Source organism: Lissotriton vulgaris, chromosome 1_1 (genome assembly GCF_964263255.1).
Source record: "Lissotriton vulgaris chromosome 1_1, aLisVul1.2, whole genome shotgun sequence".
Lineage (NCBI taxonomy): Eukaryota > Metazoa > Chordata > Amphibia > Caudata > Salamandridae > Lissotriton > Lissotriton vulgaris.
Window position 1 is genome coordinate 1,567,507,900 of NC_141685.1, and position 13,254 is coordinate 1,567,521,153.

At 44.9% G+C, this 13,254-nt stretch overlaps 1 protein-coding gene across 2 annotated transcripts in view; it reads right to left on the minus strand.

Moving 5' to 3' along the window:
* The window catches only part of OSBPL8 (oxysterol binding protein like 8), a 1,216,063-nt gene that overhangs the window by 699,880 nt on the left and 502,929 nt on the right, over positions 1–13,254 (minus strand). The window lies entirely within an intron of this gene.

Genomic DNA, 13,254 nt, shown 5'->3' on the forward strand with positions numbered 1-13,254 from the left:
GATGGTGGACGTATTGCCCCCACCGGGCCGGCGGTGGCTACCACCAGCCCGGCGGGGGCAATACCCACTTAGTATCAAGCCGAGGATGTACTGTCACAGCAGTCTTTGCTAGGCTTCCAAGAAGTCCATTATATCTAACCTGGTGGTCAAATAGGCTCCGAATACTGAAGAGCATGTATATATCAAGCCGTTTTTTGAAAGTCTTAGACTTTCCTTAAGTATAGTGGAACACACAGGTACCTTTTGAAGGGGATTCTTGAATCAAGGAAAAGACGTATTCAATAAACCATTCGCGTGCGAATCGTACTTCAAGAAAGTGGTCTGCGTGTTCTCACTTATGCAGTACATCATACAAATTCAGTCCGAGAATTTATTCGGCCATTTTAGAAGTAGCTCCAGAACAGGAGAATATATGTGCATGTGCTTGAAATGCAAAGGACTAGAGTTGCTAGTGAGTTACTGAATACACTGAGAAGGTAAATGAATACACTGGTGCTTGGAGGCAGGTCTGCCACTTCTAAAGCAGTAGCTATTAGTGTCAAGCGAAGGTGGCCTCGTTTTTTTTTAGTTTGGAAGCAGAGAAAAATGCACCATTAGGAAATGCTACACTAGGCTACTGTGATGTTCTAGAATGTATACTCCACACATCATACAATAGAATAAATAATCTGAATATCTACTGGTCTAGAAAAGGTGCTTCAAACAAATAAACCCACTGAAACGTGTGTTGAGCATTTTTAATGCGACTCAAGTAGACGATATTATATGTACTCTCCTGATCAAGTAGTTGAAGGGATGTCCATGAGTGTTGCATGTATTGATGTGAATGAGTGCAAGGTGTGAATGATGTGCATGTTTGAAATCTGAATCTGGGTTTTAATCTGGATATATTTATGAATATTGCAATGTACAAAATGTATGTGTTATTTATTGAAATAGGTAACGTACATTTTTGTTTTGTTATAACACTAGAAAAATAAAGGAATATATTTTTGAACAGAGGTGGATGTATTGCCAGTTGAAAGAAATACAAGTTGAGTGGGAAGTTATGTGATAAAAAAAAATAATACACTATGGAGTTCCCCTCGTAGTAACAAACATCCAATCAATTGAAGGCACTGAAAAACTTGCACGGAATTGAAGGTCTTTGGTAACAGAAACCTGCTTTCATCTCTCTTCCATCCGAAGTCTGGTCTGAGTCTAATCTTTCCAATCCTACAGTTTTGTTTGTTAGAAATGTTCTAACATTCACACTATTTGCTATTCACAAAGTGCCTCTCATAGCGGAATTGTGCAGGCCAGCGAGTTGCCTGCCTAGATGAGTACTTGGTAAACCCTACCTGGGTTTGTGCATCCAGGGTCTATTCTTAGGAATGTTCCTGAAAATACGTGGTAGTTTGTCCAAAGGTTTGCTTTTGTGAGATGACATGTTTTCAATAGGATCTTAAAATCTAGGGCTATCTAGCTGCCTCATTGCAATCCTGATAGCTAGGTTTTAAACTTCATTCTGTGTTGGCAAAAGAGCATTTGATTGCTGTAATGTGGGATACAGAAAGGGGTTTATTGATTTTAACTAAAGCCCTTGATAAGAGCGAGCAGTAAAGGTAAAGCATAGGCTGTAAAAATCAGCACCTTTGGGATGCGCACCCATCTAGCACACCATTACATAGCAATTCTTATTGCTACAGAAAATAGGGCCACAAACTGAATATTGTAAAAGGGACACATAAGTTTCAAGACGAGCAGGTTTTCACACAGCACATCTCAGCTATCATGATTTGTGTATCACAAAGCTCCCAAAGTTGCTCAAAGATCTGCTTGAATGATCGAAGCATCAGATAAATGAAGCATAACCAGAAGACCTGAAAAGGGGATCAGTTTGATGGTTCTATTGCTAGACTACAGACCTGAAGAGAGTGAGTGTCTCTTGGTTTGCTTACATAGAACAAGAATGTTGCGTTCGTCTTGGGGATTTGCACCGGTGTGCAGGAAGAGAGACTGAGCTCGAGAGACAGCCTTCAACTACAGCATGTATAGAAGGAAATCTACAGGGGTTCAGAAGTTATTCATTTATGGAGGACCTAGCAACATGCCTAAATAATACTCCAACAAATCGGGGGTGGCAAATATCTGTTCCAGAGAAGTGCAGGGTAGACCCAGTAAAAGACTTCCAGCATCTCATTGAAGGAGCAAGGCTGACTGGCCATCCAATTTCGTAAGAAAGTGAGTGATGAAATGTATCCATAATGTTTTATTAAGAACAAAAAAGGCAAGCGGATCACCTGCTCACTTGAGCACATGTGAACCCCAGCTTTCTTGTAACAATGTTAAGCGGTAAAAAATATTGTGTCCTGTTAACTTAGCCTCTGCTCTTTTCCATTTTGCTTGCTAGCTCCACTTTGTGTTTAATGGGGACTTTCTAAGTTAGAAATTGTGTGCTCACTGAAAGATGGTCATACTGATAACATTTGCGTGTCAGAGTAAGCTGCCCTGCCCTGCCGAAAGGCCTATGAGCACAGATGCTTAAACTGTTAGCCCACCAATGCATGTAGCCTCCCTTGCTGATCTATGAAAGTAACGTGGGTAGGGGTTTATCAGGATTTTACAGTGCAGCATGTAGGCATTGTGTAAGGGAGTTGTGTAAGTGTTATGCAAAAATGTCATAACCGGGTTATGTAAAGTCTGATTAACAATGAGTAAAGGGTTTTCGGATGTACTCCTATGTTACCTAGAGTGTATAGAAGGCAGATCACAAGCTGTTCTAGTTTGATCCCTCTCAGGCACCTGTAGTGTCTGTATAACAGAGCAATCTCATGAGATATAATAAAATTTGTGTTCATTTCCACTCCAGTGACGATCCTCATTTATTGAACCCGTAGACAAAAGGGTGTACCTGCACCAGTGAGACTTAGAAGAATCTCAATTCCACAACTGGCGCCCAACGTTGGACCCCACTGGGGGAACACAACTTGACCAGAAGGAGGTTGTTTCGACAAGATCGAAACACTGAAGGGGCGCCCCGCAGATTGAGACTTGCTTTCGCAGCCAAGGTGATTTTCAGCTTATCGACCTGACCTTTGTGGTGGCTGTGTTTCTCAACTGGGGCTCTTCGGTTGGCATTTTGGAGGTGATCTATTGATCTGAGGATCGGCAGATCGGAGTTGGGGTACTGCGATCAGGTAGGAATGAATTCGCTGTCTTTTGGGGTTTTTGTTTGAAAAAGTAAATTGCAAATGCCTTGGACAAGTAATGTGAGAATTTGTTCTCATCTTTTGGTTTTGGTATGCGTCTCTTAACGCTATTGTTAAGAAGTATTTGGTAAACATGCCTGTTTTGAGCACACTTCGTGCATTATGTTGTTGCTGCAGCAGGAAATATGTTTTAGAGGAAAGACAGCCAGCGCCTTTAGAAATTATGAAATGTACATTAAATATGGTTTTTCTTCCATACTATTGAGGGCATTGTGGAACAAATATACAAAGGCCGGTGCTAGTTTACAGTGGCCACTTGATTGTATGTTATGTTTAAAATATTTGTTACGCGCATGTTCACCGGACGGTTTCCTGGAGCTGGGGTAGCGAGTAAGGTAGGCCATACCACCCTGAAAGCACCTGATCTGGTCTGAGTAAGGTAGCAGCGGTGGGAGAGTAACCTAGTTATCATACGCCTGGGACCTTTGATACAAATAAATTGCAATATACAGAGGAACAACTTTTTAGAAGAAAAAGTAGGCAGAGTATGTTTGATGCCTTAGGATTATGGAAAAAATATATTAAACAAATTAAAGAAGAAAAAGATAGGAAGAAAGCTGAAAAGCAGACTATCGTGCAGAAGATTAAAAAGCTTCAATTAAAAATGCAAGAAGAAAGTGTGGAGAGTGATGAGAGAGGATTTAAATGTCAATTGAAAATAGAATATGTGACTAAGGAAGAAGCAGGGACTTAGTGTTTAGAAGAGGAGGATTCAGAATTAGAAGAAATGCTTTGTAGACCAGCCCGCCTCCTTATGCACCAAATCATGTTGGAAATAACACAGTCCTGACGGCCCCTCCCCAGTTACCTCCAGTAGTTGAAATGTCTCCTCCCTTACCTACTGCCACTGCTGCAACCCCTGTTCTTGATAGAAAGACTATAGTTCGTACACCCCCACTCCTATACTACACCATAGATCTACCCTTATGGAGGATGACAAAGTGGTATTATTGGTTAGGGCTTGTGAATGGGTCCAGGATGACAAACAATTGGATGAGGTCTTTATGACTTTGACACAATACCTACAAATGACTTAACAGTATGTTGTAGGGGAAATGGCTAATTCAGTAATAGAGCACTGGAGTACTAATATGAATGAGGAAGCCCCGTGAGAATTAATTAGGATATGTAAAAGGACAAATGAAGGAGTACTGACCGCGGCTCCCCTAAAGGTAGCGGTAGAAGATATACTCACTCAGAAAAGAAATCTTAAGAGGCTCATGTCGGCCTCGACTAAAGCTTTTCCTATGCGAGAAGTGACCCCCGTGTTTCAAGCAGCCATAGGTGACGGCCAGGGTGTTAATGCTGCTGGGTTCCGGTTTCAATGGATTTATTCCCCTTGGAAACAGTCAGACATTTTGGCCCTCAAAACTTCTTTGACCCTAGGAAAAACCAGAGTGCATTTTATGATGAATTGAAAGCTGCCATAACTTCTTGTGTCATGACTTTAGTTGATATTGACAAGTTTTCGGATCAATATTTCCCCCTGACCTTTGGCGTATGGTCCGCAAACAGGACCATGCGGCCTTTGGTGGTACTTGGGCGCAATTACAAACTGCAGATATTAATAGGAAAGCTGGGAAGAAACCACCAGAGCTTATATTAGATTTAACGGGTCACATCATTACTTATTTGTAAGAGATAGTTCCACCAAAGGAAATATCATGGGCGAAATTGGTAGCCTGCAAGCAAAAGAGAGATGAGTCGGTCCCTGACTTTGTTTTACAAGGTTTGCAACAACGTTTTATGATTATAGAGGTCAGGACAAAACTTCTGATACAGGTCAACATTTATTTGTTGACAAATTTGGAGCTAAATTGTTACTTGAAATTTCACAGAAATTAAGAGTAGCTGAAAGTATGTGGGCTACCTCTTCCCTGCCAAAGATTTTGAATATAGTCCAGTATTATGAGAATCAAGTAAATCAAGAGAAGGAGAAATAAGAGGGTAAAAATAAGGAATTGAAAACTAAAACATTATTGAACCAGGTTTATGGACCACAGGGAGGTAGAGGTCGTGGGGTATTTAGAGCTGACCTCCCAAGGAAGAATATTCCTGATTCTCAGGCATTTGGGTCATTGGGACGGAATCAATGTGCATACTGTAAACAGGACAGACATTGGCGATCTGAATGCCCATTGCTTCTTGAACAAGGTAGAGGTATTGGACACGGAGTGCAAAGGGGTCCTCAAAAGCACCCCGGTCATAGTTCTAGACAGAATTATTTTGACAATTCTGTCTCGACGAAAGCCTACTATGCAGATGATTTCAGTGCATTCGATGTCACGGGGGTGCACTTGAACTAGGACAGCATAGGAAAAGGGGAGGAATCGGTTTCTATACCGATATATCAGACGGGCCCATACGTTACTGCTGGAATATTGGGGACCTCACAGAAGTTTCTGGTAGATACTGTGGCTACATGAAGCGAGCTTTCTAAATAACTGATCCCTGGGACTCCCTCGTCTGGCCATAATAACCTGTCCATAGGCTTTGCTGGGAAGCCTATTCTTAGTCCAGTGTCAAAACCCCTGGATCTTACTATTGGACCGTTAACTATCCAGTCGCCGTTCCTTCTTGCACCAAATTGTCCTGATAATCTCCTACGCCGACGACACCCAGCTGATCCTCTCCCTCACCAACGACCCCGCCACCGCCAGAACCAGCCTACACGAAGGGATGAAAGACGTCGCCGAGTGGATGCAGAACAGCCGCCTAAAACTGAACTCAGACAAAACGGAAGTCCTCATCCTGGGATCATCGCCCTCCGCCTGGGACGACTCCTGGTGGCCCCCTGCCCTGGGCACCACTCCCAAGCCAACGGACCACGCACGTAACCTGGGCTTCATCCTGGACTCCTCCCTCTCGATGACCAGACAAGTCAACGCCGTCTCAGCATTGTGCTTCAACACCCTGCGCTTGCTCCGAAAGATCTTCCGTTGGATCCCCACCGAAACCAGGAAGACGGTCACCCAGGCACTCGTCACCAGCCGACTGGACTACGGAAACACCCTCTACGCCGGGACCACGGCCAAACTTCAGAAAAGACTCCAACGCAGCCAAAACGCCTCCGCACGACTCGTCCTAGACTCCCCCGACACAGCCACATCTCCGGCCACCTGAGAGACCTGCACTGGCTCCCCGTCAGCAAGAGGATCACGTTCAGACTCCTCACCCACGCACACAAGGCTCTCCACGACCTGGGCCCCAAGTACCTCAACAGCCGCCTGACCTTCTACATGCCCACCCGCCAGCTACGATCGACCAGCCTCGCCCTCGCCGCCGTACCACGAATCCGCAGAGCCACCGCCAGAGGAAGAACCTTCTCCTACCTGGCAGCCAAGACTTGGAACTCCCTCCCCATCCACCTTCGGCTGACCCAGAACCATCTCTCCTTCAGGAAGCAACTCAAGACCTGGCTTTTCGAGCAGTAACGAACCCCTCTCCCCCAGCGCCTTGAGACCCTTCCGGGTGAGTAGCGCGCTATACTAATGTTATGATTGATTGATAATCTGCTAGGTCTCGACTTACTCAAACATTTCCATACACGCATCTATTGTTCACCGGATAGTGTATATGTTACGTTTGCTAAGCCGATACTAAATAGGCAGTATGTTATTGATGACGTCTTCCATACATTATCCACTGTCCCGCCTTCTGTGTGGGCAGAGGGTGATACTGATGTAGGCTTATTGTCTATTGAAGCGGGTGCATATTCAGGTTAAACAGAATGCTGTCTTGCCCCGCATACCTCAGTATAAAATATCCCGGGAAAGCGAAAGGGCCTTAGTTCAGATTATTGAAGATCTTAATGAACAAGCTTTGGCAATGCAATAGGTCTCGCATTAGGAAAGTTTGAGCTATTGGTCTTGTAAATGACAATTTTTTTATTTATGTGTTGGTTTTGAAAATAGCTAAATTAATAGCTTTGTCATTTGAAATGCCAATAGTTATAACTTTCGCAAATGTGACACCTATAACCTGGGGTTGTGCTGAGTGATGCTGTGGTGGTGCCGAGTGATAATGTGGTGGTGCAGAGTGATAATGTGGTGGTGCAGAGTGATAATGTGGTGGTGCAGAGTGATAATGCGGTGGTGCAGAGTGATAATGTGGTGGTGCAGAGTGATAATGTGGTGGTGCAGAGTGATAATGTGGTGGTGCAGAGTGATAATGTGGTGGTGCCGAGTGATGTTGTGGTGGTGCCGAGTGGTGTTGCCGAGTGATAATGTGGTGGTGCCGAGTGATAATGTGGTGGTGCTGAGTGATAATGTGGTGGTGCTGAGTGATAATGTGGTGGTGCTGAGTGATAATGTGGTGGTGCTGAGTGATAATGTGGTGGTGCTGAGTGATAATGTGGTGGTGCTGAGTGATAATGTGGTGGTGCAGAGTGATAATGTGGTGGTGCAGAGTGATAATGTGGTGGTGCAGAGTGATAATGTGGTGGTGCAGAGTGATAATGTGGTGGTGCCGAGTGATAATGTGGTGGTGCCGAGTGGTGTTGCCGAGTGATAATGTGGTGGTGCTGAGTGATAATGTGGTGGTGCTGAGTGATAATGTGGTGGTGCCGAGTGATAATGTGGTGGTGCCGAGTGATAATGTGGTGGTGCTGAGTGATAATGTGGTGGTGAAGAGTGGTGCACGGGTAGCGCTGAGTGATACTGGGGTGGCGCTGAGTGATACTGGGGTGGCGCTGAGTGATGCTGGGGTGGCGCGGAGTGATGCTGGGGTGGCGCGGAGTGATGCTGGGGTGGCGCGGAGTGATGCTGGGGTGGCGCGGAGTGATGCTGGGGTGGCGCGGAGTGATGCTGGGGTGGCGCGGAGTGATGCTGGGGTGGCGCGGAGTGATGCTGGGGTGGCGCGGAGTGATGCTGGGGTGGCGCGGAGTGATGCTGGGGTTGCGCTGAGTGATGCTGGGGTGGCGCTGAGTGATGCTGGGGTTGCGCTGAGTGATGCTGGGGTGGCGCTGAGTGATGCTGGGGTGGCGCTGAGTGATGCTGGGGTGGCGCTGAGTGATGCTGGGGTGGCGCTGAGTGATGCTGGGGTGGCGCTGAGTGATGCTGGGGTGGCGCTGAGTGATGCTGGGGTGGCGCTGAGTGATGCTGGGGTGGCGCTGAGTGATGCTGGGGTGGCGCTGAGTGATGCTGGGGTGGCGCTGAGTGATGCTGGGGTGGCGCTGAGTGATGCTGGGGTGGCGCTGAGTGATGCTGGGGTGGCGCTGAGTGATGCTGGGGTGGCGCTGAGTGATGCTGGGGTGGCGCTGAGTGATGCTGGGGTGGCGCTGAGTGATGCTGGGGTGGCGCGGAGTGATGCTGGGGTGGCGCGGAGTGATGCTGGGGTGGCGCTGAGTGATGCTGGGGTGGCGCTGAGTGATGCTGGGGTGGCGCTGAGTGATGCTGGGGTGGCGCTGAGTGATGCTGTGGTGGTGCTGAGTGGTGCCGAGTGATGCTGAGTGTTAATGTGGAAGGGAAGAACGAAAGAAAGAGGGAAGAAGGGAGGGAGGAAGGAAAGAAAGGAATGAAAGGGAGGGAGGAAAGGAAGGAAGGAATGGAAGAAAGAATAGGAAGGCAAGAAAGGATGGAAAGGAAGGAAGGAAAGGAAGGAAAGAAAAGAAGGAAAGAAAGAAATGATTCTAATTGCAAGTGTCAACATGAACAGGCTTGTTTTGAAGATGTAGTCCCCAAATTTGAGATTCCACGACAGAGAGGGGCTGTGAAGGACGGAGAGGCGACAGGCAGAGGCCACACGCGGCGGACATCAAAGGAAGGGTGGGAGGGTAAAAAAACGCATTAGCGAGCGAGAAAAGCCATAAACACCAGGGGGGCGGGGAAGCAGATTGTCTTCAAGCTTTCACGCCTTTGCGAGGTCAAGCCCGCGCCTGGGGAAGCTTCATGGTTGAGTGCACAACATGCATTGCACGATATCCGGCTGGTTTCAGAGATTTTCGTTCAGTAGTAATAGGTTCCGAGTTGTAAATAACTCGACCTAAAAAGGAGTAGTGGAAGAAACTGATAGCAATGTTTGTAACAGCCCTATCTTACCTTTTTTGAAGCATTCCATTTCTGAAGATAAAGAGAAAGTTTATCGCTTCGTAATTGATTTACGTGAAGTCAGTAAAATAGTTGTCCCACAGTTTCCCGTAGTTCCAGATAGTACGACTTTGTTGACAATGATTCCAGCCACAGCTTCGGTCTTTCAGTAATAGATCTTTAAAATGCTTTCCTTCCATTCCCATTGCACCCTCTAGTAGGTATCTGTTTGGTTTCTCAATTAAAGGGCGATCATTCAAAATTTTCGTGCTCCTCAGCGTTGTACAGAGAGTCCGAGCATTTATAGTCAGGCCCTTAAACGTCAACTTGATACCTTGCAGTTACCTTGCATTTACCCCCAGGGACTTCATTGTTACAATATGTGGATGATCTGCTGATAGCAGCAGACACCACTGAACTTGGGGTTAAGGCTACCTTGCTCTTATTGACTCACCTTGCAACATTGGGACACAAAGTATCCAGAAACAAATGGCAGTTTTGTCGACCAGAGGTTACCTCTTCTGGTCACCTCTTGTCGAAGGAGGGAAGTACGCTGATCAAAGACAGAATTAAAGCTATCATACACACACCTATTCCTCAGACGCAAAAGGACGTCAGGGCATTGATTGGCAGGCGTCCTATTGTCATCACTGGATCCCAAATTTTTAACTTATTATTAAACCGCTCCTTGCCCATACAACAAAAAATACCCCATTTCCTTTGCCCTGGTCCTTTGAGTGTCAAGATGCATATCAGCAACTTCGAGCAGCGTTATGCTCTGCACCTGTATTGGGAAGACCTGATTACACTAAACCATTTTCTCTTCATGTACACAAACGGAAAGGTTCCGCATTGTCTGTCCTAAAAGCCACATGGTGACAAACAACTCCCATGTGCATATTTTTCGGCAGTTCTGGACCCTGTGGCCAGGGCACTCCTTGGTTGTCTGAAAGCTGTAGCAGCAACTGCCATTTCGATCAGACAATCAGCAGTACTTGTACTGGACCACAAACTGACGGTTTTTGTTCCCCATTCAGTTGATGTCTTATTAAAACAAACTAAGACACAACATTTGACGTGTGCTCGTCTTACCGGATACAAACTCACTTTGATAGCACCACATCTAAAACTCTTAAACGATATCCGACTTTAAATCCAGCCACCTTGTTGCCCCTGCCTTCTGAACAGTCTAATGATATACACAATTGTATTTTCACCACTGAAGAACAGACTAAAGGTTGAGTGGACCTTACTGATACTCCTTTGTCTGATGCCCAGGGTGAATTATATGTAGATGGGTCCTGCTTCAAGCTGCCTGATGGCACTATGACTGCAGCTTATGCTATCACTATGCTGCACACAATTGTGGAGACGGCTCGAATCCCCTACAAGTCCGCACGGGCCGCCAAACTTATTGCACTTTTGAGAGCTTGTGAGCTTAGTCAAGGACTGTCTGTAAATATTTAGACAGATAGCCAGTACGCCTTTGGAGTTGCACATAACTTCGGACACTTGTGGCAGGAAAGGGGGTTCCTCACGTCACACGGAACAAGGATCCAACATACAGAATTAATTCAGAATTTATTAACGCTACCAAAACAGGTGGCTATTGTTAAGTGTAGCACACACCAGAAAGTGGTAGATGTGGAAGAGGTAATGCTTTTGCAAACAGTACAACAAAGGAAACAGCACATAGCCAACAAGAGAAAATGTATGTATGTACTCCTCTGCAGAAAAAATGTATCATATCAATAACGAAATCGGGGAGATTCAACAGATGGCAACAAAAGAGGAAAAAGAACATTGGGAAAAGACAGTAATATTGGATAGTGAAAATTGTTGGAGAAGAGGGCCAGATGGGGACAGATGAAAATTGCCTAGTTCCTATGTACTACCGTTTGTCACTATGGCACATGGTCTATCACGTGTTAGTGCAAAGAGTATAGCCACACAGTTAGAGCAAGTATGGGAGAATCCAGATATAAGGAAAACAGCTAAACCTCTTGTTAAACACTGTATGATAGATTTGCAACACAATCCGGGTAAAGGAGTGGCTACCCCAAAAGGAGGGTTCTCTCCCCCTAGTGAGCCATTCTTAGTCCTGCAGATGGATTTGATAGAATTGGAAAGGTGCAGTGGGTGGAGGCATATCCAACGAAAGACAATACTGCGCTTACTACAGCTAAGATCCTTTTGAAGGAGTATTTTCCCCGATTTGGAATCTGTGGAATTTTATGGAGTGACAATGGACGTCATTTTATTGCATGTTATAAAATTAATTTCTTAAAGTTTGGGTATACGTCGAAGAACTTGGAAGTTCGGTGGAAAGGGCCTGAACAGGTCCTCTCGCAACCCGAACAGCAGTCCAAGTTACAAACAGAAGGAATTGGGTCCATGGCTCGCACTGTAAAAAAGTGCCAGCCGATTTGACTCAAATTACAGAATCTGGGAACGCAGGAATTGCGCACAATATTCTCAGCAACGAAGAAAAGATCATTATTTTACCACACTGGAAGGATTGCTTTTTACTGATCAAACGACAGCTGGAAGAGAGAGGTACAATCTGAGATCTTGTGTCATCCAATGAGCAAATACTTTGAAAAAGGGTGCAGCAAGTCTAGTCCGGTTAGAGGGCCTACTTGGCAGGAGATTCTGTTCTGCAGAGTCGGCCGAACTAGGTTTGGTGCAGTTTGAGGAATGGATATCCTGAATACGCAGAAAAACCAGAAATTTTGAACTACGAATTGATTTGTGGTAAAAAAACAAAAACATCTGTCATACAGTTTTTTGAATGGAGAGAATTTGACGGGTTTTTGTGCAGAGAACCCCTGACACTATCCGAGTGCCTATTAATTTACTTTGTCCAGGACTGAAAGTAGAGTCAGAACTTTCCACTACTTGGCCAAGGAACCCGGTCAAAAGCAAAATACCGATCATTTGCCTTGGTTCAGAGCTTCAGTTCCCTGACTTTTCCCTGACAGGATTTTATAGGGGACCCGAATTGCATTCTTCGAAAGAGGCAGTATATCTAACGATCCTTGAAGCTATATGGAACTAATAAGTTGATGATTTTTCTTGAGTACCTGTTGTATTAAATTTCCTTGCTATCAGTGAGCTACAAGCCTTCAACTATTTTATTTTCTTTTTAGTTTGGACTTTGTTGAGGTGAACAAGTGTTGTTCGATTTAAATATTTACTTTTTCTTTGAAAACTCCCCATTGACTGATATATGCATTGGACCCAAATTATAGATTCTTTTGAAAAAGAACATTTTCTGCAGCGTTTTTTAAGAGACAATACAATTGAGAACATTGTTGGTTTTTGGTTGCTAATTATGGAAGAAGACCACCAGGATATTCACAACCTCACATCAAGAAAGAAGAAGCGAAAACGGATGTCTATTTATTCAGCAGCAAGTTTAATTAATGTTATAGGAATTTGTGTAGTAGCCGTCTGAACATTACCATTTTATATTGTCACTGTTAGATGAAAAACAGACTCTCCTACAAGAATAATTCATTATTCGAATGTTACATTACACCCATAGCATTACTAACATTTCTATTTGTTGGGTTTGCGGATTGTTGTCAGCATACCAGGGCACAGGGGGAACACCTCTTATGCCGCTCCCATTCTCCCACAATGGTTCTTGTTGTACTTGGTTTGCACTTTTGTGGGTGGCAAAAATTAGGGGCGTTTCCAGTGCTGATGTAGGGGGTCTTAATAGGAAACTGAATAAAGTAGGTTATCCAAAAGAATGATGGAGATCTGCAGGCAAAGGAAACGGAATAGGAAATGGAGGAATATGCTAGAGGTACCTCTGTTACGAGATATGTCTTAGTAAGGACACAGACTAAATTAGAGAAAGGATTCCCCATTATAACATTAACAGACACACTAGCTCCCCTATGTGTAGAAAGTTGTGGTCACATTTTTGTAGGTAATAGTGATTGTGACACTGTATTGGCTAACAGGTC